General features: G+C 38.7%; 1 protein-coding gene across 1 annotated transcript in view; it reads right to left on the reverse strand.

Moving 5' to 3' along the window:
• LOC102219138 (opioid-binding protein/cell adhesion molecule-like) overlaps positions 1-27286 on the reverse strand; it is a 151302-nt gene that overhangs the window by 97000 nt on the left and 27016 nt on the right. The gene's annotated exons all lie outside the window — the stretch shown is intronic.

Genomic DNA, 27286 nt, shown 5'->3' on the forward strand with positions numbered 1-27286 from the left:
TAGGAAATCGAGTTAACTGACAACAGCTCAAAACAGGAGTGAATACCCAGGATGGCCTAGGCAGGTAGAAGCTGGTAAATCAATCAAATGTAAAACTAGGGAAACCATGAAGTGTGCTCAGTAAAAGAATAACAAGTTACCCTATCGATCTTTTTTTGAAGGTCTTTTCTTTTGGGCACCTGAGAAACTCTTCTAAGCTCCACATTTGCTGTCGGATGAAAACCTTTGAACTCCAAAGATTGATCTTTTCACAAAATGCAAAAACCCGTCTTGTTTCTAAATGTAAAAATCCTGCTAATTGGCCAAAGCTACATGTTTTGTTTTGTTGTTTTTTTTTTCAATGGAAATGTATCAATAAAATCCCAGAAAAATTGGAGTGAGAACCAATAGATACAATGGTTTTACCTGATGACAAGATAAAATAAAATAAAATAAAATAAATTAGAAATTAGCCATGAAATTTCTTTGTCATGACCAACCTTCCCTGTTATCCTGCAAAATCTAACATGCAGCAATTTAAAAAGCAGCATTCACATTAAACATTTCACACAAATAGGAATGATTATTTAAACTTATGGTTAATTAGAGATCACTTTTGAAAGTCTATGTGTTCCTACAATAAAGATAATAAAGCTATCAACCTATTGAACCTCTTCCTCCTTCTGCTCCAAAACATGAAAACTATACACCCCTGCACTCTGGAACCTACAGTAATTGTCGGAGCATTCTTTTGATTTTCTGTATTGCTACCTTCTTCGCCTCACATCCACACTTAGACTGTTTACAGACAGCACAGACCACCCAGCCTCATGCAACAAGGCAATTTCCAAACACTTGCTGAGTAGCTATCAAACATCGCCTTCATCAGGGATAGCTCTGCGCAAAGCAAGCCTTCCAGCTGTGGACTGACAATAGGAATCCACTCACTTGAACCAAACAAGAATACATGGACAGCAATCAATAAAGCTTCTCTTCGCTCCAACTCACAAAGGCTGCATTTTATTACAGTGCACACTGTGCACGCTGATATTGTGCAGCACATATTTGTGTGTTAGGGGATATACTTCTGTTCTCTAGGAAAACATTGCATATTGGTTTTTAGCCAGTACAAAGGGCACTGTTAACAAAAAGGAAGCGACATATACCATGTGCAGGAACTGGTCTTTGGCAAACAAGGTGGAAGCTTCATTAACACAACAGCAAATTGATGAATCAGTCTGATAACGACAGGCCCATTCAATCAATCAGAATATTACTGAAAATCCAGTTTATTTCAAGAAGTGTATCACTAAGTGAAACACATTATAAATATTAATTACACACAGATGGATGTTTGAAAGTCGTTGTTTCTGTTAATTAAGACGATTTCCCACTTGCATCCATTAAAAACTTGACATTCAAAATGAAAATATTACATCAGGCCAATTAACAAATAAAGATGTGGGCTTAATAAAAAAAAATATGTTTAAGGACATTTTCTCCAGGTCCTTTTAATCTGACAAGCGGGCCTCGTCAGAATGCATATTCTAATTTATGACTGCAGAAAACAGTTCACCACTGTTACTAACGGCTGGAGGGATTTGTGGCCTTACCTAGTCAGGACAAGACTGCAAAGTCTAAAGCCACAGGAAGCTGCAGGTTCCTCCCTAGGAAGCTGCTCCAACCGTTCAGCCAACCCATAGTGCAACCTTGCTCCAGACTGACCATCATCTTACCCTTTCAGACGAAGATACGAGCATCAGACCTTTCACTGCCCCACGCTACTCACTCCAATCATGATGAAGTGTCTGGAGAGGCTGGTTAAAGGCCAGTTGATATTCCGGCTACCTGCAACACTTGACTTTATGTTTGCATACTGGTTTGGTACTATGTTACTGCAGAGAGAAAATCTATAGCACTTTGTTAGAACCTAGCATGTCTAAATTGTCACATAAAAATAATAATAATAATAATAATAATAATAATAATAATAAGGTCATCAAAAGACAAAGGTTCCAGGCCACACACATGTAAAGCGATGATAAATGAGTAATACACATAATGCATAAATGACTTACTGACAGTTAGTTAACTGTAATGAGATAATAACTAAGCTGTATTTATGCTATTTATTTTACTATTATATCATTTAAAATTTACTCAATAGAACAGCATATTTATTGGAAATAGACATTCTCTTTATGAAGACTTACATTGAACTTGTGTCTGTTTGTATCAAATAATACAGCAAATGCAGTACAATTTTTTATGCAGTTGGTCAACAATTTTTATGTTATTTCTGATCTCTATTTTTTACAAAGTATATATAAGATCTCAGAACAGCATTCATATTTTTGGCCCTTATATCAGGAGCAGTTAATGGTTACTTTCATTAAGAGCAAAACACATACGATCCTGGTTAGTACGAGCTTTCACTGTAAAAAAAAAAAAAAAAAGTTTTTCCATTTAAAACATGAAGACAAGACAGTCATGGCATTTGCATTTGAATCTGTTTTCTTTTTTGGGGGGGGTTGTAATTAGTGTGGCTAGCATTTCGAAAACCACAGACGTTCTGTTTTCCCTAGAGAATAAAGATCCTCGCATTAACTGAGGTTTTAAAAAGGCTGTCTATGACGGCAAATCCAGCTCGTCTCCTAGCAAAGTTTCAAAGTTCTAAGCAAGTTAAGATGGGAGCACAGTACAGACCTTCCCCAGTCTTTATGAAATATCTAACGGCTTGGATTTCTCACCATCAGTGCAGGGGTGTGTGTGCGTGTGCATGCAAGGCGGGGTTAGTGAAGTCATTAGTGTGTTTTGGACTGTTAGCTTTATACATATAAAAATTATTTCTATCTTTGCTGAAAACAGTATAATGTTTAGATTGAGTTGCGGAAACACACACACACACACACGCACACGCACACACACACACGAGTTTTAACTTGATAACTTCATTCTAATTTTATAATAATAATTTTGCAAATTAACTGAATTAAATAATTTCTACCTTTATGTTCAACAACATGTTTAATTTATGTCCTGTAAAGAGGCTTTTTTTTTTTTCTGTACTTCATTGTTTAATATTCCAGTGTCTGTCTCTCATTTGGGCTTTCTCTCCAGATTGATGCAAATATGTTCCAACTGGAAACTGTGGTTAAACTCGGGCCAAACATTGTGCAGCATCCTAGACAATAACTAAACTCCAATTAGTCTTTCTGTTATGTCCTTCAAGACTCACTCTCAAAGTCTAAGGTCACTGTAAGCACGTCTTCAACAGCAGAAAGAGAGTTTCTTACTTCTATGTGCTTCCTCGTATGTTTTCTTTTTAAACACCTCACTGATACATACAATTAAATAAGTTTGAGTTCATTATTTAGAAACCAAGAAAATCAGTGCAAAACAGTGTTGTTACTGCCATCTGATTGGTGTGTCTGCTGATCAGAATGATCCACTCTTAATAGCCATTCAGTCTCTGCTCAGGGTTAATCCAGCAGAAAATAATGGAATTCTATTTTCATCTCAAAAACAACAGCTACAGTAGGTATAGCATATTACAACTTGGATATTAACGAGGCAAAGTAGCGAGTCGAATCTTTCCGTAAAACAAATTACATAATAAGATACGTCTATCGCCATTTACGGGCTTTTCACTGTACACTGCAAATGTCAGCTTCCTCGTTAAAAAACACAGCAGCCACTTTACTTTCTGCAACGAACAGAAACTGGAGTGAAAGCGCCCTGACCATCAGCGTCTGGGGGCCCTGCTCAGCTCTGACACTGACATGAATTAGGGTTGAGTCGGTTACAAATGGACAGCTTTAAGCAGCTTAGACTGGTACTAAATCAGCCCTAACTGATGAGATCTGTTACTAGAAAACAAACCTTCGGAGTTCAACCTTCTTCAAACCACCTATAGAGATGGCTGATGGGAAGCTGTCCTAAACCTGTGTTGAATGCATCCAATCATTGCCATCCACCTCTTTCAGCCATATAAAACCTTGATAACTAAAAAGACTCTTAAATTATATTATTGCCAACTATGATAAGGATCTGATCAGTAATTTTAATCGTTGTCATTTAGTTCTGGTTCCTTACTTACTCATTGCTGCAGCTGTGTGACAAAAATCGTGTCGTTTTGTTCTCAGCCTCATGTCACCCACCCCTTCTTGGTGCAACACCCCGGTCAAGCTTTTTGCTCCCCTCTGCAGGGGAAACTATTGGGTGTTTGGTCGTAATTTGTGTTTATAGACTCAACTAGTCGTCTTCCCAAAGCCAGTTTTTCAGCCAGAGAGCATCATGAATAGTTTTGAGGAGCAATTGTCCAAAACTATGAGGAAGTACTGTACGTACCGTTGAACCAACACTCTGAACGCCTCCTGCTGGGTTCTGGTCCGATGAGGTTGGCCAGCGTCCCAACGACGCCTTCTGTTCTTTTTTCCAGTAACGTTGAAAATAAAATGAGATGTTGCAGCTCGTCAGTCATTCCTACTCCACTTGAACTTGTAACAGTCGGTCCCCTCTGCCAGAGTTGTTGTGTTATCCTGTTGCACTGTTGTATGTTGCATACACATAAGACAAAACGCAACAATGGATCCTGAAGTGAGAGGGGTTTCACAGGAGCTTGGCTTGGTGTGTCCTGCGGACCTTGAAGAGTTCCAAAATAAAGGCCCCATAACCCCGAAACCGTGCATCGACTGTTTGGCTTTGGTCTGACCATTCTGGGTCCTTCACTGTATGCACATTCTAATCTGCAGTTTCTGTTCATTACTGAATAGCAAAAATAAGTAGCATTGTTTTCTGTTTGTTAGGCTGAATAAAAGCAAAGCTTCATTTGTTTTGTAACGATATTCTGTAACGATATAACTGCAAGAATATTCATCCCAATTCTCGCCACAGACTCATTATGATAAAACTCGTCAGCGGCAAATCTGTTCTCATAAAGTTTTCCTTTAAACTCACAAAATGCAACATGGTGACCTAAACCACCCTGCAGGAAAACGGCTTGCAAATGCGCACTGAGGTAAAATCCAAAGTGGTCCCATCTGCAGGAGCAAATTACCGATGTCTGTTGATCTTGATGTGTTTTGTCAGATACACGACCACATGATGCTCTCATTGTAAACTGGAATACAAAGTTGCCGGCAACAGTTCATCATCTGGCAAATTTAGAAAGTCAGACGTTATGCACAGTTTTGTGGCTGGCCATGCTTCTGTTAAACAGTTTTCTGCCTGTGACTTGCTTCAGGCTATTCCTCACAGGGAGTTATTTAAACTAAACCTGAACCTTTAGTTTTCACTCATTTTTTTCTTTACAGTTTCTCATCCTCGCTTTTGTTTGAGCCGACGGTTTTATGTACGACCACAGTATCCACAAGCAGGTTCTCGGTGTTTGCAAACTGGTCATGTGCCACAGTTAACATATGGCCAAAAAGCTTCCACTTCTCATCGCTGCAGGTTCTTTGAAGCTGCATCTGTGTCAGAGCTCTAAAGGGCAGCAGCAGCGACTAAACCTACTAACATCAAGAGAGGATGTGAAACATTCATTGCGCTGATGACTGAAATCTGACCTTTTAAATGGGATGCAACGACATTTTAGAATCAAATTCTGTGTCAAGAGCCTAAATTAGAAACAAAAAGCTTAAGCTACACGAGTGTTTATCATACTCTACTGCAATCACAGTGTGGATTTGAAATTAGACAGGAGGTCTGTGACATATTTTACTGTGTTCTGCAGAGATTTAATTTAATAGCCACCAACCAATGCTTCAACAAAGCAGAACTTTCCTTTTGTCCCACTTCTGTTTGTATGAAACCCGGCTGTTTTTTGTGTGTTTGATCCTGACAAGTCAAAGCTACGGGGTTATAAGCCGAGGCCGTCTGGGTAGAAAAAGAAAAAAAAAGTTTAAAAAGGCTGTGAAGAAGTGTTTATGATGTAGAATACATTCAAGGTGTGGGGGGGTTTTCTAATGCCTGTTTACATGTCATTTTATCTGCAATGTTTTCCCCATACTGCAGAACAAAAACATATATCCTTGTCTGGCACATTGGAATACAGCGAATGCATTTCTTGCAAAGTCTGGCAAACACATCGCCTTTCAGGTGGAGATTTCTGAGACGCAGAGTGACTTAGTAATTGTTTGAAGCCGGAAATGTAACAACAAAGATCTCCTTTTAGAACGGCACGCAGTTTGATTTAAAGTGTGACAACAGAGCGGGCCGACTTTTCACGGGATGCAGAGCCAGATCCATACAATGCAGGGACAGACGGAAGTAAACTTTCTTTTCTTTTGTTTCCTTGTTTTAGCGTAACTTCTGCCTCTTTATTATTATTATTCACCCAAATTTACAGTCATTTATAATAAATTACAATATCACTGAAAAGTGTATTATTTAATGTACTCAATTCACCAAGCAAGATATATTATAGAGATTAATTCCATGTAGACTGATGTTTAAATGCCTTAATTCTTGTTAATTATGATTTTTCATCCAATGAAAACACATTTAAGATAAGAACATAACTTCAGACCAACAAAAGAACATTTGTAATACAGAAATGGCTTAATGAAAGGAATGTTTAGTACCTAGCTAAATGTTGTTATTTCCTAAAGATTCCATTCATTTGACAACAATGATTAAATCAGCCAATCATATGGCCTAAAATATTCTAAAATATTTTTTAAATTCCAGGTTGGACCAAGGATTATGTCATAAAGTCAATATATAGGCGAGCTTCAATTCTTCATTTTTACATTTGTTTTCTTCAAATTGTAATTGTAGTTTAAATATTACTTTATCTACAATAATTTAATTACATTTTATTACAGAAATGTAATCAAAAGATTAAATAAGAACAAATCAAAATAATTTTACACAGGGTAAAGTGTATATTATCCTTGTGAAGACATTTTGACGTTACCCTGGAACACATTATGTGATACAATTAAGAAGTTCAGAAGGGAGAATCATAGGTGAATTAATTAAAATATTTATATCCATTTCAAATCACAATAAAAGATAATTTTGTATTTAAAAATAATTTACTGCAAACGTATGACGGCAGGAAATGGGCGCAGCCTTTCCGCTTCTCTTATTTTTACTTGCTAGAGGAGGGCTCAACACCCTGCTTCACCCCTTAACTAACTCCATCAACATGTCCAAAGAAAAACTGAAAAACCTGTGCACAATACACCCATGGACCACCATGTGTGTTCAGACATCACACGCATGCAGCCCCGGACCACATTTGGGAGGATTTCAGGCAGCTAGCAGATTCTGCAAACTGGCTTCTTGTAATTACAAGCCAGCAGAGGAGAGGGGATGGATCACCTATTTCCTGCTTCCCCACAGGCAACATTGGAGGCTACAAATTGAAGATGATTCCCACACATGGCCCAGATTCCGCCCGGAGTCAAATGCCCCTGTGCCCCGAGTAACAGCTTATCTCTGTGCAATAACAATGTCAGAGAAAATTGTGCACCTGACGCTCCGCCTGTCCTCCCCTCCAACCAGATCCTCGTTTTCTATCATCGTGTTGTCTCTCCCACGACAGAAGGCAAACACCTGTGTAAATCAGGAGGACGGTGAGAAAATATCCCCATCCTAATACCTGAAGATGTATGCCCAGTGTTGGCTTGAATAAAAGAGATAAAAGGAGTCCTAACCTACCCTTAAATGAAATAATAAGGTATCCGGGCAGCTGTGTGCTTTGCAGTAAACTCTAATTAGCTCTGCAGAGGGAATGTGGGAGCGTCCCGTCCTCTGGGCTCAGTTAAGGTTCGGATTAGCGGCTGCTGCCGAGTCCGCCATGTGTGAGGCTCCGTCTGTTCGGCATCTGGCGGGAGACTTGTCACTTGCTTTAATTTTTTAAACTGAGTTCTCTCTACTGAGGAAGAGAAAGAAAGGAAAATTCTAACTGCCATTGATATACATACTTATGATGAGACAGCATCAGAGCAGCCTGCGTTGTATGAAACAATCGTTGCAGCAGAATAGGTTTCTTCAGGGCTTTTGAAAATAAATAAATAAATAAATAATGTTGTCATGAAGCACCGCAAGACAAATATTCTGAAGAGAAAGAGAAGGAGTTATCGGGCTGCTGATCAGTGGTTGACTTTATATTTGATCTCTCACATGGACTCATGGAAAACCGGAGTGGGCCTTAGTTACAGAAACTTGTAAGCTGTCAAAATATTTGAAGCAAAACCACTGGAAGAGAAGAGAGCACAGAGGAGAGAGAGTCAGAGAGAGAGAGACGCTGCAGAAACGCGGCACAGCAACAAGACACCAATCCCCTCATCCGGATGTTCCGCCTCTGCGAGAACTCGCCCCGCGGTCAATCAAAGAGCCATTCAACCTCGGAGAATAAGCTAATGCCGCGCCTGGCACCTGGGCTCTCGTAGGCACACAGGTAAGGCCGAGACGCGTCTGCTTGTGGCTTAACGGCGAGCCTGAAAACGTTGTTTACTCTGTCACTGAATGGACACCGTGCCTGCTGTTCTATTTAAGCTGTCAGGCATCACAGCCTCAAAACAGGCCCAGCTGGCTGGCTATGAGCCTTCCACAGTAAGATTGATGAGGGGACGCCTGGCAGAGGGAGCGAGAAACGGGCCTTTGTGTTGTTCTGTATGTACACATCATTTTCTCTCATTCCACAGGAGAATCAGCAGCAGCAGATTAAATGACAGAATTAATTTCCTTCACTCCGTACACATGTTCCAGTGAATTTGTGTAACCACTCAGTGTAACCTGGAATTAATTAGGCATACTTGAATTCTAATGCTGCAATGGTAACTCAGCGCTGTGGCCGAAGCTAATTGATACCGTCCCGCATTAAAGTCCTGTTTTATCACCATGCCAAACAGCAAGCATTTTATGTTTTTAATATACGCCCTGAAATTTGGAGCAAAACCCGTCTAAAAGAGAAAGATATTGGCAGGTCATGCAGTCTCTGCTCAGCGCTATGGTGATGTATGCTGCTGTGAAAATGTATTTGTAACATTTCAGATCGCTCCCGTTTTTGGTTTATTGTCTCACGTACATGTTTCGAATCAGCAAACATATTTTAATATTATATTATCATCACCTCAGTAAATTGAAATGACAAAAGTAACTTTCCTCCTTAAGCTGAGAACACGTTGTCCCATCACTGGAGACAACAACAACCACCGAGGCTTTTACTGTTTACTGCAGAAATCTTTGAATTCAGTAGAATTTAAACATTTTCAGGGCTTTCATGCTGTATTCAAGGTCATGCCCTAACAAGTCATTTGTATTAAAAAGTACAACTGGCGAATAGGCCACTTCAAGGCAGTAATTTTCTTTTTTTCCAGACATTCAGGACAATTGTCTTGATGGATAAAGCCGAGTGTGCTCTAGTTAAGGTCAGGAACTGATGGCTGAACATTCACCTTATGGATATTCTGGTACACAGCATGATTCACGTTTTAATCATTTACAGGAAGTCACCCAGGTCCTGAAGCAGCAAAGCATCCAGATCACCATCACAATGCTAGCAAAGTTTCACTTCTGGTATGATGGTTTGTTTTTTTTGTGGAATGAGATGTAGACCTTCCTAAAACTTTCACTCTTTTTTTGGAAAAAGAGTACTTTTTCCAAAACGTGGGGAATATCAAGATGTTTTTAGCATCACTGTTGGCGTTTGTGTTCTATTCGGCCAGCAGTGATTTTTGCCTGGGAATTTTCCTACAGATGCAGTACCTGCCAAGCCTCACTGAATATTGACCTCTGACCTTAGCTAAAGCAGGTAAGGCTGTAGTTCTTTAGACGTTATGTGTTGCAGATTTGTCTGTTGCCTTGGAGTGATTTTGGTGGGTTGGATGACCACACACGGAATATTTTCATATTTTCTCTATTTGTGTATAATGGTTTCTTTTGAGGTTACAACCCATTAGGCCGTGTAACCTCTTCCTGTCTGACCAATGTCTATAACTTTATGTCTCATCTGTTTCTGCTCAGGGCATGGCATGATGTGGCGTTTCTTTTATCCTTTGAGAAATTTTTAGCCTACTTCATCTTTTTTTTTTCTTTTTTAATCGCCCCGCAAGGGGTCTTTTTGTGGGCTCTAGTGTCCCTTTTTCAAAGTAGGCTGACAGGAAAGGGGGGAAGGAGAGGGGAGAAGACATGCGGTAAACGTCGTCGGGTCCGGGAGTCGAACCCGCGACAGCCGCATCGAGGCTACGTTGCCTCTGAATGTGGGTCGCGCTAACCCCACCGCCACCACGGCACGCCCCAGCCTACTTCATCTTGTCAAAAAACAATTCTTGGTCTTACTGGTCTGGCAGTAATCCAGGCTGAGTGTGGCTGATATCAGCTTTCCAAAAACAATGGGCTATTCACAAAAAAGAAGAAAAAAGCGGTACTTAATTCTTCATTAGAAAACTTCATTTTGTATTTACCCTGCTTATCTTTCTATTATATTCAAGTGTGTTTGATGATCTGAAACATGCAAGTGCGATCAAAAACGGAAGAAAATAAATGGATTCTCTAAAAAATACAATAAAAGAATAGAGGGGGAAAAAATTCACACTACTGAATTACTGCATGTACAGAAGTTAAAGTTTTGTGATGGTTTACATTTTTGTGTGCTAATGGATTTTAGTCTATAAAACACTCCTTTTTGCCATGTGGTGTTATTTAATATACTTCAGCTGCCAGCACTCTTTTTATTTATTTAAACACTTAACAGGAACTCAAAGCAACCACAATGTTGATTTTGCTTGACTGAGGCACTTACTATGACTAATTGTTTCTTTCCTCAGCGAAGCAAAGCTCGGTTTCAGAAGATTCTATCACTTTATAAAAGGGCTGTGCTAGAAAGTAAGATTCAGGTCCTAGCCAGCTTGCGGTGAAAGTTTTTGTCACAAAGCTGGCTGTATTTCACCCAAACCATCATGGAAACAAATGATGGATTACAACTTGCTCTAAAACAGTTTTTGTTCAGGCCTTCGGAACAAATTCTCTCCAAAAAGCACCAGAATGATCATAACTTGATATTTTCTACAGCAAAATCCAGCTCAAGGTCTTATCAAGATAGCTCTCACTAGGTTGAAGTTGAGTCTTTTCCCCATGTGGAGCAGTTCAAGTAGGTTTGTTTCTCACAAGTGACAACAGTAATGGGCAGGAGATGTACTAACTGACCGGACCTTGTCTGCAGCGATGCTGTGCCACTCCGGTCTTTCGTAATGAAGACAGACTTGTGCCAGAGAGCAAAACTCTCAGTTTACTGACTCACCTACACCCCGACACTTACCAGAAAAGAAATGAGACGTGGAATATGTGGAAAAGCATGAGACTCAGAGCAACTGAATTGGATGCCCTTCATAAGGTGTTTCATTTTTAAGGCTCCCATATACTTGAGCATACTGTGCGTTTTCTGTGAGCCGCACAGACTCCACACACTGAACGCACCCACAGTGCACTGAGCAATGAAAACTCAACCATCTGTGGACAGATTGCCTACATTTTTTGTGACAAATTACTTAATTTCCCACAATCCAGATTGATACTAGCAAGTTTGATGAGCTAGATGAACACCTAGCCCAGCTTCTTCTCCACCAGTGCAGCCACTGCACACCTGTTGGTAAGGCACAGAGTGACAGTCTGGCTGATGCCATCCTTGGAACTGGTTTCGCCGGCTCTTCATCAGCAAAATGGTTTGATATGAACACTGCTTCCCCCCCACAAGCTGCTGGCTGAGTGACACATATTACACATACTCAGTCATAAAAGTTTACCTTTGCATGGACATGTCCGGTGGGTTCGCTTTGAGTGTGCATGGACCTCCATGGAGTATATATTCCTTTATTTAATCAGGTTAACCCCGTTGAGATCTAGATCTCATTTTCAAGAGGGACCTGAGGGAGTAACGTAAGCACGAGTATGTGGGGGATCGAAAGGGAGCTCAAAGCACACCTCCATATTAAAAGAAGTATTCTTTTAATACTTCTATTAAAAGCTATTAAAAGAAGTATTCTTCTTTTAATAGCTGTAGGGATGCACCAATTGCAGTTTTTTGGCCGATTGCTGATTACCAATCTTTTAAAAAGCCTAACTTACCATTCCGATTTTGGCCGATACCATTTTTTCGTCTGAAATGTTGCTCAATATATCAAGAAAGTTGCTAAATTTTCAACAATGGGGTGACTAGTGTTAACTGCAAATGTGCAGTCAAGAAATGATCGGCCGGTTTGTCAGTCAAACCTCTCTCTCAGGAGAAAAGAATAGCAGAGTGGTTGAGTTTTAGACTTTTGCCGAGGTTGATAACATCGGTGGATAAGATCGGCTTCACATGTAAAAATCGGCCAATCACCGATCTCCCAAAATTAAGGAAATCGGCACCGCTAAATAGGCTGACCGCTAAATCGGTGCACCCCTATAAGGTAGTTCAGGAATCTGACAAGGATCACTCCTAGACGATTCCGTTGGGGGTTTTTAAAGTATGTAATACTGAGAGAAGATCCCAGAGCAGAGCCAGAATCTGCTGGAGGGACTAAATATCTGTTTGGGTCTTAGAACACCTGGACATCTCCCACAACAAAACATGGATCGATGGATGGATGAATGGAGGGATTTTATCACAATTACCCTTTGTTAAAGCAAAGTTCGTAAAAAATGGAACAGAGTCCAAAGAATATTTTGGAACATAGTTTAATTTTAAAATGGCAATACTCACTCCAAACTAGACTGAAGCCAGTTTATGTTGCTCAAAATATAGAACATTGATGCAACAATGTCTCTGTTTTGGCAGAGAGATCTCATTCTCAACACATTTTAATTCTTCACGATCCGATATCTTACCACCCACCATGCCTTAAGTTTACATCTTATCAAGCAAGGTTCTTATACTCATCAAAATATTTTTTTCAGAACAGGCAAAATTAAACTAGAGCATTTTTTGCTTTTCATAGAAAGTCCAACATTTTTCATTCAGTTTGAGGGACAGAAACCTAATGTCAGTCTGCTCATCAATTCTACAGCTATTCTGATGTACTATTGGGATCATTCTGTTGTTCACTGTGTTGATCCAATAGGGACCAATCACTTTCAAGGTGAAGAACTACTGCAAAGTTGTTACAGTCACATTTTTCATAGTAAATTATAGCAGCAACAGCCCTTTTGTCTAAATTTGCTACACACTAGAGAGAATACTTGCAGCAACATATTGCTATCTGTTTCTAGCTGTCAACTGTATTCAGAATGACTGATGGATCTAAAGACCAGAATAATATCACACTTAGATTTATTTATGGGTTGTCAAACTATATCAGTCCGATTTTTGAAGCTTATGCACAACCGTGCATGGCTTTCACTCTAGTCGTCTACCACCCGGCCCCTACACAGAAACAAAACCCTAAATTTAATCCCTGTATTGTCTGTAAACTGTGGTAAATAAAATATAGTGAAGAAGAAGAGCCTTTGACATTAATGAGGGTAGACAAGATACAGCATGGAGCACATGTGAGGTACCAAGTTATTTCAGGTCACTCTTAGGTTAGGCACTGAAAAGAACGCTTTGACACTGCATTTAATATGCAAAATGTTAAATTTGCTCTTCAGTTTCTATCCGTTGAACCACTTTTGCATTGCTAGTCACGTTTATCTATTCTCACATACAAACCTTCTCTCATTCATACATCAGAGAGGTGTTCATACACTCAACTTGGTGTACAGTGCCATTCTTTTTTCTTTCCCCAAGATGTTCTCAAACCTACAATCTCTTGATTCAGAGAATACAGTTGGCTGTGTTCTCCACTGACCCATAACCATCCCATATGGAGTAGAAAATTGACAAATATGTCAGAAACCTTTGCAATAAGAGGTCTTATCTAACGGTGGCACATTCATTCTTTTCATACCTTTGCCACTCTATTGCCAAGGGCGAACAACAACATAGCATCGCATCATTGGCATTTCACACCATACAATGCTCAATTTAACAACTCAGGCTTCCGCCGCACATTTTTGGGATAAAAATTCCACCACATGAGCACCTTGGATTTCAGTCACATTTAATGAAAACCAAGCACATGGACCACTGCTCCAGAATTAATCCAACTACAATGCAAATATTGCAGCAATAACTCAACAATAACCATATTCTCATCCCTCATATTCCAGAAGCGTCGCTCACATCGGGATGCTGGATGTTTGAAACTAAATGTCAATATGGCAGTCAGCTGATCCTTTAATCGGGAAAAAACTCAAAGTTGAGGTGGTGACATCAAAAGGAAAGTAACATACTATGTTCTTATGCAGAAAAAAAGCATGAATCCCTAACAGCTGATCTCAAAAGGCAGCTGCAGAGTTCATACAGGACACATATTCCCTCCAGATTTATAAACTACCTGATTTCTTACATAATCACATTTCTTTTCTTATAGATACACCATCATGTGCTTCTAGAAAGGAAACAGTATGACAGAATAACGTTCAGCATAATCCTGTGAAATAAATTATTACAATTTTGCTGGAAAGGCTGTCATAAAAATAGTTCAAGTTGAAAATATTTAAGTTTAATTACATGAAAATCATAAAATAAAATGACTTGATGTATACCTACTATGTGCAATCATGCAACACATGGCATAATTAACACTTGTATTAAGGTGTGAAGGATGTGATGTATCAGATATTACTCAGGTAATTGGAACATATGGTAAAGTCATATTAAGGGTAAATAGAAGGGAAAAACATGACCAAGTTAACTGCGAAAATTATTCTGCAAGGAAAAAAGGAAAACATATTTCTTCACCAAGGAGATCAAAGAGGACTAAGTGCAGACACAGACTGGATAAAGAAAGTTATGAGCTCTTTCCCCTTCATGAGCAATTGAGTCTGCCAGAGGACAAGAACATATCCTGCAGACTTAGCTAACCTAGAAACTAACTATGCACACGGCTAAAAATAAGACTGATAAACACCCTGAACTCAAGATCAACATATTGCAAGATAATGCAATAATGCATACCAAGCAACCTTCATTGTTTAACTCGGCACAGTATTTACACAAATGAACATTCTTTTCACATTTTCTCATGAACCAGGAATAACTTAGTAGTGCTGCCATACCACTAATCTGGAAAAAGAATATGGGTAACGTTGAAATTTACTTAGACAACAATGTAAATTTCAAATTTCATTCAATTGAATGAAATTCTTTAATTTGTTTTACCTTCTTTTGTCTTCCAAATTACTTTTACCCTTAGATTGTACTTGTTATTGTTGTTTTTTTGTTGTTGTTTTTTTTTTGTAAGGAAGCAAGCTAGCATGGAATGCTACTAAGAAAATAAAACAGATTGCTGCATTGGCCTTCATTTATTTAAAGGCATGAGAAAACAAAATATATATCTTATAGAGCTTGTTTGTGAAGGGAAGAACACATTGATAGAATTTCGCTATTTTATATTTGAACATACATCAGATTTTACTGTGGAAAAAAAATCTGCCAAGATTTCTACACTCGTATAGCCTGGATCTTTGAAGGATTTAAGAACAAAAGCATGCTAGTAATTTGTTTGGCCCCCATGTGGACGTGTGTATGCTCCGACTGACACTGCAGGTTGTTTCTGGGCAGATCTCCACCCTCACCTGGAACAGGAGACCATTTAGCTCTAGAACAGTCTGAATGTGGCCCAGCAGCGTTACACCAAGACTTAATCTCTCAGATGTTTCCAAAGGATCTATGTCAACATGGATCAGTTGTGTCAATTCTTTCGTCCTCAGGGAACTATCTGCATATTCTCCAACAGATAATGTTTCTATTGGTAGTCATTACCAATCATCGACTCAAACTGCTGTTCCTGGCAACCTAGCATCCTCCCCAGTTCCGTCAGATGCTTTCAAATTTGTTCTGAGCTCATTTGTGATAAGTGCAGGGAACCAATGATGGAATTCTGTTATTCAACAGGAAATCCCAACTGAGCTTGATGATGCTGAGCAGTGAGAACACAGCCCTCTGGTAGACAGGTAACCCTTGACCCTGATGCGTGTTTCTTATTTTCTGGTCCAAAACCTTCACCTCTCCCTCTTTATGATAAATGGGTAGATGTTGGTCCTGCTGATGGATGAAGGACCTTCCATAACCCAGTCCAGGTCTCATAGACTAACATCCTGTCTTCAAGAATCTCTGCCATGTTCTTTTGACTGAGCTGTGTGTTAAAGCAAACGTTCTGATAATGGAAACATACTGAGTTTTTTCAAATATATTTGGTCTATACACTACATAATCCATTTTGATGACTTAACTATGAATTAGAGATGTTTGCATTGCTCAAATAAGTTTAGAAATAAAAGGACATTCTTGTAGTTCTACAGAAAATGTGTTTGGTGAAAACATTCCTTGTCTCAAAGTTGTGTAAGCAGCACATATCCATGTACTAACGTTCTCATTGTGCAAAGGACAGTTGAAGTAAAAATAGAATCGAGGTCACAGATAGCCTTTGTTGCTCATATTGTTTCTGCGTCTTGGTTCCAGCTCTGCTGTTTTGTCTTCTGTACAAAGCTCAAAGCTCCAAAGAAAGGGTCTGATTCAATCATCTGTTGTTGGGCAAGACATCGAAGCCTAACTCGTTGCCAATATGCTCATCAGGATATAACTGAAGAAAGGAAAGTGCATTTAGACGTAACTACACGACCAGAAGTGCTTTGTTGTATGTGCGAATATTTTGGGTATGAAATGTTCTGCAAAACAGATTGAAAAACTTGTCATGAACATGGTTCTATTTTCTTGGCTTCCAAATTTCTAAAACCAAAAGTCTCCATTTTGATAAATTTGACTTACCTCCCACACTTTATCCAAACAAAAAAAGCAGCTGTACAGTGATACACAACTGAGTTAATTGGAGAATATACAACAAGACGTTGGTTTAGTAGCAGTGTTACTAAGAATAGGTCAGTACACTTAACTAATTAGCTCACCATGGAGACTAAGAGCCTTAAGCATATATTTTCCTACTGAGAGTAAAATAGATGCAAAACTTAATGTAAAGTCAGGAGACCTCCAGCATAACTGTGATCACAGTGTTTTGTGTCAAAAACCTACCATTCTGCAAAAGTTCTTCATACTTATATTTCCAAACCCCTTAATATGGTACATCTTCCCCAAACTAACTAACCTTTGTAACTAAGAGACCTGCAGAGTGAAGGCAGACTATAAACTTATGACTGCTGTTTTGATAATCCCAGCAACACTGTAGTGTTCTGACTTGAAACTGATGGAGAATTTGTGGAGAGAGCCAAAGACATGGAGTTCATCAACAACAATCAACGATAAATCATCATCACCATCATCAAAATACAAAAAACCTATGGAAACATGCAAAATGCTGGTTAGTAATTACAAGTAGAGTTTGATTGCTGTAGTGTCAATAAACAAATGTTAGTATGCATGTTAGTATGTTAGTATGAATGCATAAAACGTAAATAAAAAATATTTTCATTTCAAAATTTATCATAATTTTAAAGAGTTGTATTGTCTCTTTTATTGTCTTTTGATAGATGCCTGTCACAATTCGATCGTGAACATAATGTTATGAACAGAATAACAGAATGGTATAAATAACTTTAGGCTTAGCTGTAAACCAATCCTTGAGTGTGATATTTAATATCAGCCATTTGTTTCAATGCCAATGGAAAACACATTGCACTAGGAAAATAAAGCTCTTTGCCCCTGCAGGTGCATATTTTCAGTGAAGGCATATGATCATGTTTTCCATCCAGAACATTATGAACAAAAAAAACATTGTACAACAACAACAACAACAACAACAAAAAACCTTTAAATGGTGAGTTGTCAAAATATTCCCTACAAATTGTCTCATCATAAGACCAAACTTGTGGAAGCACAGAACAGCAGGTGCCACACTTCCACATGTGGCAGTTCAAATAAAAACAAAAAGCACAGAATAAGGATTTTTATGATCCTTATGAATGTGTACGCATACAGTAACAAAACAACTCCCATTCAAAGGGTGACAGCAAACACACAATGAATCCAACTTCACAAGCCAATTCATGAACAAATGAAACACATTAGCATTTAAGACCTATGGATGAAAAAAATGGCTAGTATTTGGGCATTTTATCCATCTGTATATATTATATTGGAAAGCACCTATTAGCCACTTTAGCTAGTGACATGCGTCCGCAGGCGCTGTTACTATGCATGACTCGCATCAACAAAACCATATTATTCTGTTGCGGGATGATCATTCATCTGTTCCAAAAGTGGTTTGGGCTCCCTTATTTCTTGTCAGATTTCAATAAGATATGGCTAAAAATAAAACTGAGAAAATTGCCAATGTTTTGATATGTAAAAGTATGTATTCTCAAAAGGCATAAATACACAAGCAGCCTGGTCTCTGCCAGCATCTGTCAAGATGGTAGAGAGCGCTAAACAAGTTAATTTAGACATAATTGCTGCTGTAGTAGTCATAGTTTGGTAAACACTTGAGGAAATATTTTTATCCAATTTGATGTTGTTTGATGTTCTTGTGGCAACCAACGGACAGAAATTGTACTTAAATGTAAAAGGAAGATCAACACCAAAAACAAAAAGATTTCATACTCAAAAAAAATATATAAACAGTACATACAAATCCCAAACAGAACATTCACTCCATTACGGTGCTATGTTTTCGGGCTTGACGTTTAATTTGTGAGTAAGTGGTTGATCTGTCGCAGTGAGTGTGTGGGTCACATATTTTATGTTAACTGAACCGATACTTACCGAAGTGCACAGCACGTGTACATGCTGTACAAGTCAAGCTACCGTAATTGACTATTTTAAACATTTGTTTGGTGACCTGCAAAAATTATACTCTTGTTGTCGTAGTGTTGACAATCAATAGCGGAAACTGCTTCCTTCCTTTTCCGGATTTTTTGTGTGGCTGTTTGCAGCGTGTCATTTACCCTACCATCAATGTTCCCGACTCCAACGCGTAGCAGTGGTGCCAGTGTGTCACCCGCTAAACGTGATGTCCCATCCAGTAATATATGTTTAACACAGGAAACAAAACAACAATCATTTCCTAGTGAGAGATCATTTTATTCATAATTTTCTTCCCAATTTTTAAGTAGACAAATCAAAAACAAGGCTGTTGTGAAGAATGTATATGTAAAGGTAGAATGCTATAGTTAGATCAGCACAAAAAAAAGCAGCACATAGACACAGTTTAGGTCTCCAAAGCCAATTGAACATGTTTTAACCACGATCCTTACAACATTTTAGTAGTTTACTGATAAGCCTAATCTCAGCTCCTGACGAAATTGGTTCTTTACTTGGCCCGGCAAAAATGGGCTGCTGAAATATCAGCCTTTTTTGAGGTAAACAGATATGGTGCTAAGGAAACACTCTGCCCAGCTTAGCACTGTGAAAGTTTTTTGCTACAAAGTGCTTTCAGAAAATACGAAAACAAACCAACAGGTGTGTTCATTTGACTAAAGCCATGAATCCAGAGAGCAGAGCTGCAAAGTGGCACAGGCACCATTACATGTGCTTGATTAGATCATTGAATTCCAATTGATTAAAGGGCTATGAACCATCTGCCACCTTTTTGAGGGCTGTGCAAAGAGATTGATGATGTTTATCAGTTTCTATAAAACTCCAGAGGTGGCTCCAGAGCCAGCTCATAACTGGCCTTTAGATCAATATCGGCACAACAGACACGGCAAAAATGATGGAAGCATGCTTTCAGCCCTGCATGTGTCTGTGTCTGTTTGCGTGTGTGTGTGTGTGTGTGGGTGTGTGTGTGTGTGTGTGCGTGTGTGTGTGTGTGTGTGTGTGTGCGGGCGTGTGCGTGTACTTCAACCAGAGTCTGAAATTGAAGCATCTGCTACCAAGGACAGCCCATTCCAAGGGTGGAAATGGCTTTCAAACAAACCCATAGGTGTGCTGAAAATGACTGTTACCAACTGCAAAACCGTGGAAAATTAGAAGTTATACTTGGTTTCACACACAGCTAGGAAATTTTAAAAAAATGAGATGTAGCAGAATATATAAGGAATGCTTCCGTCTTTATAAAAAGTGGCACAGAATTCCCAGAAGAGTACGCAGAAACTCTTTGAATTTAAATTTAAACCTAGGTCTGTTTAGTTCCTGTCAGATATTCTTAAGAAATAAATTTACAGATGAGGAACTTTTACATCTATCACAATGGCAAGTGTTACAGGGGAAAAAAAATCTTTTCAAATGTATTTAAACCAACCTTTACAATTTTGGAGAAACCATGAAGCAGTGGGAAGATCAGTGTTGATTCAACAGCAAGAACAAAACTGACCGAAAGCATTCACAATGATGCCAGGACAAATTCTGGAAAGGGAGAGATGTTAGAGGTTGTCTTTCACTTTAACTGCAGAAAAGTTCAATTTGAGTAGCCTCACGTAGGCCTGTTTACTGTCTGACACATATTCTTAAGAAGGCGTTTACCACAACAAGGTGACACAAAGTTGGTGAGCAAATGTCTTGACCATCCTGAGGGGCTTTTACTTCCTCACACAGATGGCATGTTCAGCAGGGCGGGGTCAGTCCTCTCCCCTCCCCTTCATGCTGTGTATCAGGAAGACGTTCTGCTTAAAACCAGAGGTAATTACAACAACAAAATCTATTTCAACTTCTCAAGGTATAGTATATACTATATATTATTCTTGATTATCTAACACTTATTGTTTTTTCATACTTTAACTGTATTACTCTTAAAACTCAGAGGTCAGAAGGAGTTTACCAAAACAAAGTGTCACAAAGATGGGACTAACAGATGTCAAAGGAATGTTTATTTTGGGGGATGAAATGTTTATTGTAGGGGGGGCACATCCAATCACCGGAAATTAAAAGCAATTAACGATTAGGGTCATAAATCAGTCCACTGATTAAATTTGGTCTTAAGGGTGCCTGTATATCTCTCTGCTGTTCTAATCTCAAATGATTTATTTCTATGAAATGTGCATCATTTCATGTGTGTCAATAAGGCCTTTTAAATTTTACTCTCACCGAGTCGGTGTGAATTAGTTAAAACACTGCAAAAGGTAGATTAAAAAAAAAACCACTCACTATCTCTGGAGCTACATAGTATTAATCATATGCTTATCGCTAACCCTTATCTGTCCTATTTACCTGATTTAAATCTGTATATGTGTTATCATTGCCTGGGCAAAGCCTATGTAGGCTAATAATTAATTACATTTTCTCAGCAGCGACTACTGGGAACAATGCATTGCAAAGGACAAACCACGCCAGTTTTTCAAATTTTATCTGCAGACAGCTTTGTTTTGTATGTAAATTACTTTCAATTGAAAGGTCAAACAACACCAGACACATATCACCTTTCAATAGCAAATAACCTTTAAGCTCAGTGAAAAGGATGTAAAGCATTGCATTTTTAACTGACGTGAACCCAATAAAAGTCTGCTACGAAAGGACGTTCATGATCAAGATTATTTATTCCAAGGTCTACCGGAAGAGAGTTAATCAATGGTAATAAGTTAGGAGTGGCATATTTAAAGCATGATTAGCGTATGTGCTTACTCTTTGTTTGTTGTTTGCAAATTATAATCCATTTTACAAACCTAACTTCACAGCGCTGACACTTCTCTGGTGAACACGATGCTCTCCTCCAAACACAGTCTCCTTAAAAAGAGTGTGTTTACAGTGCCACTTTGTGCATCCTAAATTTGCAATTAATTACTTGATTAATTACTTAAATTAATAACAGTATGTTTATTTACTGGCATACACAGTAATATGTGTCCACATCATGTAAAGCAAAAGAGTTAATGTTCAGACCCTCAAAGTCTGATTGTTTGGGTAAAATCTACTTCATATCTTAGCCCGATATTTTGTGCTATTTGCATTAAAATAAAAGTGCTACAAAAGGCTTTCAAAATCCAGCAGTGCTTTTAGCTGCTAATTAGTGCATTCTGACAGACGGTCACAAAAACAAATACTGCTCTAAAAATAAAACTCACCCGTTATCAAAGAATGCACAACTATAGTTACAGTCAGTAGTGCTAAACCACACAAATATAAAAAAGTTAATAATAAAATTACATATGTGCAAAAGGCTAGTGAGTGTCTCACTAGACGTGTCTCAGGAATGTGAAAATTAAAACCCTGCTTGGTGAATATATGTAGTGCAGCACTATTATGACTGCTATATGACCGAAAAATGTCTTTTTAATTTGCATTGATGTAGCCGCATTCCTGTTGTGAAAGTCGACGAGGGCCTGCCTTCATCCTGTGTTGAGCAGACATTTAGAGTACTGACTGTCCCACACGGTTTGACGGTGTGATCGGAGAGAGCGAGATCATTGCGAAGGATTGGAAACCCACGTCGGTCGTCATTCCCTGAGCTAATTCATCAGAGCTCCTCGCATGGTGAGGACGAATTCCAATGTATCGGACACATCAGTAAACTTTGTAGAGGCCACAACTGACCTTGTCAATCGAACAGCGACATATTTTCAACCAGTGAGAGACCTATACTCTCAAGGGCATAACCAAGTCAGAGTCTATGAATAATTTAAACACTTGTGTCACTCTATATATTTCATCGAAATATATTACCAAAGAATAAAACTTTCTAAATATTGGGTGAGTAGAAGAGTAATACCTCCTTTTTTACGGGGTTTTGTTTGAAAAATCAAATTCTCCTTTTGCTCGCATGTTCTTTGCTCACCGAATTTGGAATTCGTCTCTGCAGCACACCAGAACCAGAACCATAAAGGCTGCGATACAAAGACAACACACAGAGGGCCTGTTGCCAGTAATAATTCATGCTGACAGAAACACACAGGGACTAGTCATTTAAAAGTTCAGCCCTGTGGCAGTCTGCAGAAGGAACAAAGTGTTGATGGACATCTTCGTTACAGAGTCAGCCATTGCTCTCTGTTGGTTTAAAGAAACTGAGAGCTGGCACACGTACTGGAAGTTGCATTCGAGAATGCAACTTCAGAAACAGAAGGGACACTGTGGATGTTGAGGAACAGATTTTCTTATGCCGCAAAAAATCCTGTTCTGAATATATTTTGATAGCATGATATTTTATCTCGAAGTGAATTCGAGGACACCATATTACATAAGCCTTTGTGGTAAAAGGTTTTCAGAATACTGTTACCTAATAACGAAGAATAAAATTACAAATGTGTCTTGTAATTAGAGTTTTCTCATGTATTTATTATGTGCTTATAAACTAAACAAATCGCCACAAATGCATCAATATTGCTGAGAAGAACATAAAAAAGGAGAATTTGAAATGTGGTTTACAAATAAGGATTTCATTTATCAAAGCGGAAGAAGCTGTCTATTCCAACCCGATATTTTCCCTCATTGTTAAATCATAAATTATTTGACCATATTTTTGGACAGCTACGTTTCAATTCAACTAGTCACTCCAGGTCTGATTACCTAACGGTAGAACTGAGACATCACATAAAAGACTTGCTACCAGTTATCATGTCTGCTGGCAGTGGTTTCTCCAAAATGGAGGCAAAACTAGTTTTTAGGATAATTATTTTTTTCACACAGGGCAAGGTTAGTTTGAATAGCTTTTTTTCCACTTGAAGAGAGAAATAATCATTTCAAAGCTGCTTTTTGTATTTACTCAGTCTACCTGTCTTTCATTTTAAAATTATCTTGACCTAAAAATATTTAAGTGTTACACAAAAGCAAAAAGAGAAGACATACTTCTTTTTTTTTTTTTACCCCCCGGCAAGTTAAATCAAATATATAGGGTGAAAATCCATGTAGAGACAAGGGTTTTTATGTTTTTTTTAAAGTTCACTCTGGCCTGCAAACAGATGATTTTTGGAAGGCTAAAAAAATTAGTTTCTTACAAGCTGTAGAGGTGCGCAGTTTATTTTTATTAGCACATTGAATCATGTTTTCTGCTTTTATCAAAGTTTATTAGTGGAAACTAAATTTAATGCAACACTTCTAATCACAATCCAGCTACGCTGCTCATTTCTGTAGCTGCAATCACTGCACAACAATACACAGCAGCGCACACCTGACAGTTTCCAGCCCTGTAATTAAAGCTTTACGACCATGATAGCTCTGACCTCCATGGAAGTCAAGCAAGGCGCGCCTATTTGACAGCTCTAAATTCAGTGCAGAGTCAAAGGGGTCACTGTCAACAGTCTGCTTTTCATAGTTCTCATTATTCTCAGTGCAGGGGAAGGAACACTAGACATCCAGAAGAAGGTTAAACGCCTACAGCCTCAACATTAATGCCACGAACCCCAATTTTGATAATGTGCTCAACCTGTACAACCATGCTGTGATACTTGGCCAAGATTGAAGAGAGTGCCATTAAGTTGCCGCACCAGAAATTTCCTGCGGTTTCATTTTCAATGTTTAACGCAGCGCGCCTGAGATAAGAGGGCCATGTGTCATAATTACGCCCTCCCTGTGAGTACACCATTACAGGAACATGAATCAGCTTTTCTCCAGAAAAGAACAAATAATGGTAAAAGAATAATGATATTATGTTGCTGCTTAATATTTTTTCTTCCAAAAGTCTGGTAGCCCATTAAGTGCTGGGCGGACTGGCCCCATTTCTCAGACAGAAAGTCAGATTAATAGTGGAGCTCATTTAGTTTCCAAAGTGTTTGTTTGATTTATACGTGCCTCTTAAAAAAATGCATACAGCTTTCTCCTAAGATGACGGATGGAAATTAATAATAATTGCTTTCACATCTTGTTTTCTGTCTTTGTGGGCTTCAAAAGAAGAAGTTCTAGAGTAGTCGTGTAAAAACCAGCCCATTGCTCTACCCTTCGGTTTGGGCTCTCGGTTGTTGAGAAACGATTTGCTTCCTGGATGTGTGGACTCTGTTGAGGTTTAAAGTTTTACCCAATCACCAATGTTTGGCTGTGACGTATGCAATGCGCCAGTTTGATGCTGTGAAGCTCACGGGAAGTTGTCTGCGCTCTAAACAACCATTCCTCGCTGCAAAGCGAGAAGTGCCGAGCCAAACGAGGCAGCTGTTGATGTTAATATAATTGGATAATTTGATCTACTGCATTGTTTATTTGTACTGTAAATTTTGATGTCTTGTAATTTTGAGAATTATAGCTTACAAATAAAAACCCAAAATACTGCCTCACAGGAAATCAGATTATGTACAAAAAACTATAATAAATATTTCCTTTTCTTTCATCCTAATAGGTGAATGTCTTTTAAAAGGACTTAATACGAGAAGTGTGAATATTATTTTAGAAGGCAAAAACAGCAACCAGCTTCATTTTTGCAAGACAGCATTTGACACATTACTTTCCCTGCTTTCTCATTAATTAAATTTGGTTTATTCCTCTCTGACAAATTTAAGCCTCTCATAGAATATTCAAGTTCAGTGTAGGGTCAGCTGACCCTAGATTTGAAACTAAAATGAGACAGTGACATCACAGCAAAGGTAACATACACACGTGCCATCCAAAGTGAGAGCACCGCAAAAGAGACGCACGTAGTTCAAAGACATGACAAGATTTGATATTCCACAAAATCCGCTTTGCTACATGATGTTTGGATCCGTTTTTCAATGCTGGACTACACGTAGAAAAGCAACCGCGACAGCAGTTTCAGAGGCTCTGCTGAGCGAAGAAACTTTTCGTCAAACTTCCGGACCTTCCCAACTCCAAATGAAACACATGCGACACATTGGAAACGTTGACAACAACGTGTCAAACCGCTAATGCATTCCACGTGTTCACTTTCAGCGAGTTGGTGCTTAAGTTCTGCTGTGTTTTAACCCCTCCATCTGCCAAATCCATCAAATGCTGACAAGTGTTAATTAGATATCAACAATTCATTAGCACATTTGTACTCACTTGCGTCCAGGTAGATTTAGATGCAGATGTGTTGCGCACCAGTCTATCCTTTTAGAAGACACCGCAATGTGCAATATGTAACGCAAATGATTACATACAGCTGGATTAAAGATTTATTCCATCAATTTAAATGTCAGTATGACCTTTTTCATCTGGTTCAACCTGTGCTTCAATCACGTTTAGCTAAATGATTAAAAATGTGACTTGAATTAACTTAATAAAATTGCAATGGCCTTGTCTGCAGCAGCCTTAAGTCAAGGCAAGAGTCTGCGAACTGCATTATGGATACACAGCCAGAGACACACAGTAAATCATTTTAGTATCAACTTTGAGCTGGGAAGTCGGAGTGCAATACTCTCCGGCATCCACTTCCACACCTGTCAATTACAGTTTCATAAGATTATTTTATTGCAAACTGTGCTCCAACTTGCTATTACCTGTCTCCATTTCAGATTCTCTTCTGTTATTTATTGAGTTGCGTATTTCCGTCAGTAATTTAAAATCGCAGTGTTACATATGCTGCTCTGCTCCCAACCGTCAGAACCAGAGAAGTGAATCATCACAACACACCAGGCTCCGCAGATGGAAAAGCATTCTGCTAACGGTTAGCAGAAAACTCCTGACTTAATGTGGACTTGAAATACTAAAGCAGACTATCTTGCAGTTAATTTGTTCAGCTGCCCTTATCATGTTGGTATATTGCAAGCCCTTATCACAGGTGATGCAAAGTTTTGAATTCGACTGTTTTCGCTTTATTGAATAGAAAGTTATTCCTGGTGCGAAGGAAGAACGGCAGTCCGACTGCTCAAATCAAGGTTTCGACTCACCAACAGACAGTTACACATGACAGGATTATATCACATTACATTCAAATTTACCATTTAACCTGTTTTTATACATATGCAAGAAGTCTATTAAAAATGAATGTGCAAGTATCGTTAAGTACAATTTCACATTTCCCCGAAAGTGGGCCGTTCCAATTCCTTACCTGCAACTGTGCATCAGATCTGCTGTCAAATGAACCTCTTGTTTTGTACGCCACAAAAACAAATAATACATTCCTACGTTAATTCCCTTTTGAGTTTTTTCCTAAAGAATTTTTTGACATTCAGTGGAAGCCTTTTGAACAAGTTTCTTAAGTGTAGTTAGGAAACTGGTTCTTAAAAGCTGAAGTCGTCGTGTCATTTGTGGCCTTGATTTGGATGCTTCATTCAAACTGTAAGCTTCCAAGCACAAAGTGCTAACTTCAACTTTGCTTTTCCACCTGAAAAGAGCTGTAACTGCTCTTTAGTTTACAATCGATCAACATCTCTGCTGTCACAAGGCCAAGGAAATCACCTGCCAGGATGAAAACAAATTAATTGCTTTCAAATCGCTCAGGGTACGTACTCCAGTTCAGTTCTGTAATTAGTTTCTTTTTGTGACTAGTTGGTGTCATGACGAGTGAAGAATTTAATTATTAACTATTAA

This window comes from Xiphophorus maculatus, chromosome 11, assembly GCF_002775205.1.
Source record: "Xiphophorus maculatus strain JP 163 A chromosome 11, X_maculatus-5.0-male, whole genome shotgun sequence".
Classification (NCBI taxonomy): domain Eukaryota; kingdom Metazoa; phylum Chordata; class Actinopteri; order Cyprinodontiformes; family Poeciliidae; genus Xiphophorus; species Xiphophorus maculatus.